Here is a 5,253-nt window from a genome sequence, read left to right on the forward strand (position 1 = left end):
GCCTTCCGGACTGCTATCTCCTTGCCCAGTCCCTGGGCTGAACCGAGAAGAGACTCTGGGGGGTGGGGCTTCCCCTTTATATGTGAAAGCAAATTATTAAACTTTGAGCCTTGATCAGAGAACATTATCTTGGCTTCATCTCTTCCCGCCTGTTTCCCTATCCTCAGCCTCTCTTACAGGTGAACCCAGTTCAACTGTTGCTGCTGGCGGCAACAGGTGTTGGGAACTAACTAGGTACTCTAGTAAAGGAGTACATCTCTTAACCAGGAGGCCATCTCTCTGGCCCTGGCATTCTGCATTTCTAGGCATCAGTGCTATAAGTAGGATGCTGAATGTCCCCTGAAGACCCATGTATTGAGGGCTTGGTCCCCCAAGGTAACAAGACTGCAAGGTTGTAGAGCCCCCAGGAGTCAGAACCTAGTGAGAGCTTGCCCCATAGGGTCACAACTCTGAAGAGTATCATGGTGCCCTGACCTCTTCTACATTTTATTTTTACTTCCTAGTCTTGAGGCAAGTGCTTTGCTATGCCTCATGCCGCCTGTGGATCCCGTACATCCGCCATAGACCCAAACCAATGGGTCTGCCCAATCTCATATGATATGCATGCATATGATATATATGTATACAGTGTGTAAGACCTTGAAAGGACAGCATGGTATCTGGTTGAGCACCGGCTAGAGATGACCGGAGACCCAGCAGGTTGGAGACCCCACAGGTTTCCCTGCAAGGGATGGCATGCATTTTGCCATGCTCCCAGACTCCAGGCTCCTGACATGAGGCCAAAGACCTCCATTGATCCGCACCTTTCAGGCACATAGCATAACACCCCTACTAGCCCCTCTACAGGTAGAGGGCATGACTACAGGCCACAGAGCCTCAAGACAGATCTCCATATTAATGAGATACTTAAAGGCCAGAGGGCATAGCCAATTAAGCATTCCTTCCCAGACCTTCCTCCTTGCAAAAGATATTTAACCTCAGGCCTGCCCTGAAAATACTGGAGTATAGCTTCATCCATTTTCCACCATGACAATAAACATTTTAAGAACATGGACTATTTCTCTTCCTTGGGACCTGTGCATGAGGAACCGTGGTTTCAACTACCAAGCCACTGTCTAATCTCCCACCGCTGACCTCTCTACGTTCCAGCCATGGAGACCCAGCCAAGTGAGTCGCCACAACCAAGAGTCTCATCCCTGCTAGATGCAGCCAAAGCTTCTCCCCCTCCCCGCAGGACCTCAGCCTGTGTTTCCCAACCCGGGAGTGGAGTCCTGCAGCTTCACACAGCCCTGCACTTCAGCCCTGCACTTCAACCCTGCACCGGCACGGAGTGAACACAGTCAAATTCCCACGCCTCTGCCTCTCTGAGCTGTGGCCCTAGCCCCTTGGGAGGGGCAGATTCAGGACCCACGCACACTACAGCCCCACAATAGTGTGCATGTATGTATACACATTCGTGTGTGTGTGTGTGTGTGTGTGTGTGAGTGTTGGTACACAGGTACTGTGCACCTTTTGAAGGTCAGAGGTCAACCTCAGGTGTTGGTCCTTGTCTTATTTATACTTTGTAGGAGGCAGGCTCTCCTGTTTGTACCTGTGCATTCCTGGCTAGCTGCTAGCTGGCCCATGAGCTTCCTAGGATTTCACCCTGTCCCTCTCCCATCCAGCTGCAGACACAGTAGGATTATAGATGTGGCTGCCACATCAGCTTTGTGTGGGTTCTGGGGATCTAAACTGCAGTCCTCAGAGCTGTATGGCAAGTGCTTTTTATATTGAGCCATCTCTCCACCCCAAACTTTTCCCTTTATAAGTTAATTATCTCAGGAATTTTATAAAAGCAACGAGAAGCCAGTGCACCATCTACCCAGATAACTAATTGTTTTTTACAGGCAGACTTCTCATTTTGGATACTAACTCAGCGTCATTGCAGAAGTCTAGCAATGACTAACTCAATACTAAACTCTCTTTGGAATTCCACTGATTATACCAGGCCACGATGGTCTACGGGGAGAGACCAGCGCAGGAGGCCATTTCTTGCTCCCTACCTTGTATCAAAAATTTCAAGTCTCAAAATACGTTTACAGTTTCCTCTGTTGTAGAATAAAGCAGCCTGACTTGACGAGCCTTGTGTAAAACTAAGAACTCGACTTCCTCAATCGCCCCCATAAAGTGTGAAAGTTGTAGGCTTTGTTTAGGCTAACAGTGACCCAAAAAAATGGAACTGAAGCTGGCTGTGGTGACACACACCTTTATTCCTGTCACTTGGAAGGTGGAATCAGGTACATCTCTGTGAAGTCTGTGCCAGCCTGGGCTACACTGCAAGGTTCCAGACTAGCCAGGAATACACAATGAGATTCTGTCTCAAAGGGAAAAAAAATCAGATTATCTACTAAACGGCTCTTATTTTATGGGTGCTGTTTTGTTTTGCCAATTTGGCTGGATCACCTAGGGGACACATCTGGACGTGCCTGAATGTGGCGGCACCATCCCATGGCTGGGGCTCTTAAACACTATTTTCTTGTTGCTTCTTTCCCAACTGTGGGCTGGCTGCAGGGGCACATGCCTGTAACCACCAGCCTCCAGTTCCCTCTGCTGTGTCTTGCCTGCAAAGAGGGACCGAATCCCTTCAAACCACAAGTCAAAATAAACCCTTTCTTCCTTAAGTGGTTTCTGCATGGATTTTCTCACAACCAAGATAAAGTAACAAACCAACATGGCCGCACACTTCTTGTCATTTACTATAGACAGTATATTTTCATCTATCCAGACCAACCTTCTTCAAAGAAGAAACTGTCTTTTGTAAAGAGCTGTAAAGAGCCGGGCGGTGGAGAAACCCTGTCTCGAAAAACCAAAAAAAAAAAAAAAAAAAAAAAAAAAAAAAAAAAAAAAGAGTTGTAAAGAATCTTAAGTAAAACACAGCTGAGGTTTTCTTTGTTTGCTTTAGGCTCTGGGAACAGACCAACTGTAAACACTCAGGAAATGGCTCACCCTACAACACATAAGGAATACTTGCTTTCCATGAATGCCATTTTTCCTCTGTCCAGTTGTCTCTTAGGAGTGATATTCATCTTATAATTATCTTCCCACTCCATTCCCTTGCTCCCCCATGACAGAACCTGTAGCCACCGAACAAATTTAAAACACAAGAGCTCTAAGTCAGGAAGACTCTGTGAACAACTGAACCATTTAACTGTAAATGATATTACATGGGTGTGAGATTGGGAGCTTTGCAGATTCGTCTGCAGACAGTGCCTTACAATCAAGGGCTTCTGAATGGAAATTTCTTGAAGTCTCTTCTCTATTTAAGTCCTGCAGACTGCTTGACCTTGCTCAACTAGGATGCAGTGTGAAGAGATCAAATGTTATAGACTCCAAAAGTATCCCAGGGCATCTCAGGCCATTTAGTAGCTATCTAACTTTCACTTCCCTTTTTGAATCTTCATTTTTTAAATAAATATACACACACACACACACACACACACACACAGTCACTGTCTTCACACACAGCAGAAGAGTGGATTGGATCTCATTACAGACAATTGTTAGCTACCATGTGGTTGCTGGGAATTGAACTCAGGACCTCTGGAAGAGCAGTCAGTGCTCTTAACAGCTGAGCCATCTCTCCAGTCCATTGAATCCTCATTTTTGAGATATGAGCTCATGTAGTCTAGGCTGCCCTCAAACCCCTATGTAGCCTACGATGGCTCAGATCTTCCTCCCTCTACCTCTGAAGTGCTTACGATTACAGGCATGTGGCACCGCCTCCAGTTTGTACAGGGCTGGGGAGCTGACAGAGGGTTTTGTGAATGTTAGGTAAGCACTGTCAACTGAGCTACATCCCCAGCCAATATCTTTATTTTTATACTTAGCTTAACACTCTCAGGCTTGTTATATAAGCAGACCTTTAGCTTCCTCCAACCCTAAAGCTAAGAGTACTCTAACCTAAGTTGAAACCTAAGGAAGATTGACTCTTCTTGCTACATACAGCCCACTGACCTGGTGTTCCCAACAGTGTAACACTGCTAAATGTACTGATTTATGGCTTTCTCTTGTCCTGCAACTATAAAAGTTCACCAAAGGCCAATGAGATGGCTTAGTGGGAAAAAATAGTTGCTGAACAAGCCCGATCATGTAAAGTTTGATCTCTGGAATCTATGTAAAGGTGAAAGCAGAGAACTGAGTCCACAAAGTTGTCCTCTGACCACCACACACAGCATACAGACACAGTAATAATGACTCTAAAGACCACAATGCAACTGGTCTCAAGGTGGAACAAGCGCTTAGAGCAACAAATCTGAGCACTGCTGAGCAACGTTCATGTATATTTAGCTCAAAATAAACTATTTCCTTACTTTCCTTTAAGGCAGTGTTTACTGTCCACTGGGTCAACTATATAGACCACCACAAGTCAAGGGCTGGGGTACCTACCCTGTAGTGGAACCTGGGTACTGGTTGCTTTGTAATTTCTACCAGGGCAGGGGCAACAGTCTGACTGGGTGTGGGGTTCAGGGCAGTTCTTAGAAGTTACATCTACATAGCAGACACTCCTCCCATATTTCCACTGTGCCTTCTTGTGGTGTTATTGTGGGTGCAAGAACAAGTGATCCTGATCCAGGAGTGGTTCAAGGGGACTTTTAGGTGGACATGAGACTTTCTACTGAGACATAGTCTACTAGTTCTGACCCACCATCTATGAAGGAACACAAACATGGTGGCAAGGGCTGGCTAGATGGCCCAGCTTAAAAGACTATATTGTTCCTCATGAGGACCTGAGTTCAGTTCCCAGCACTCATATGGGGTAGCTTATAATTCCAGCTCCAAGAGGATCTGTTGCTCTCTTCTGGCCCCCAGGGACACCTGCACTCACATGTGCATACCAACACAGACATCCACATAAATATTTAAAAAAAAAAATTTTTTTTTTGAATTGTTCTTCAGGACCACGAAGCCTGAGAGATCCTATCTTAGTAATTTATAACAAAAAGTACTTGAGAAGCGTCCACTACTGTACACTTGGGCCATGGTTCAGAAATATGTATATCTGTGTGTGTGTGTGTGTGTGTGTGTGTGTGTGTGTGTATTTCAAAAATCTCTTAAAAGAAAGGAGTAGGACTCCCATCCAGTCCCACAAGCACGCCCTAGCGCGGACTAGCGGCTGCCTCACCTGAGCTCCAGCGGCTGTTCAGACAGAGCATCCCAACAAGGGCTACGTTCTGCGCCTGCGCCCGCCAGCTGAGCTCGGCCGCTCTGCGCAGG

Source organism: Arvicanthis niloticus, chromosome 24, assembly GCF_011762505.2.
Source record: "Arvicanthis niloticus isolate mArvNil1 chromosome 24, mArvNil1.pat.X, whole genome shotgun sequence".
Lineage (NCBI taxonomy): Eukaryota > Metazoa > Chordata > Mammalia > Rodentia > Muridae > Arvicanthis > Arvicanthis niloticus.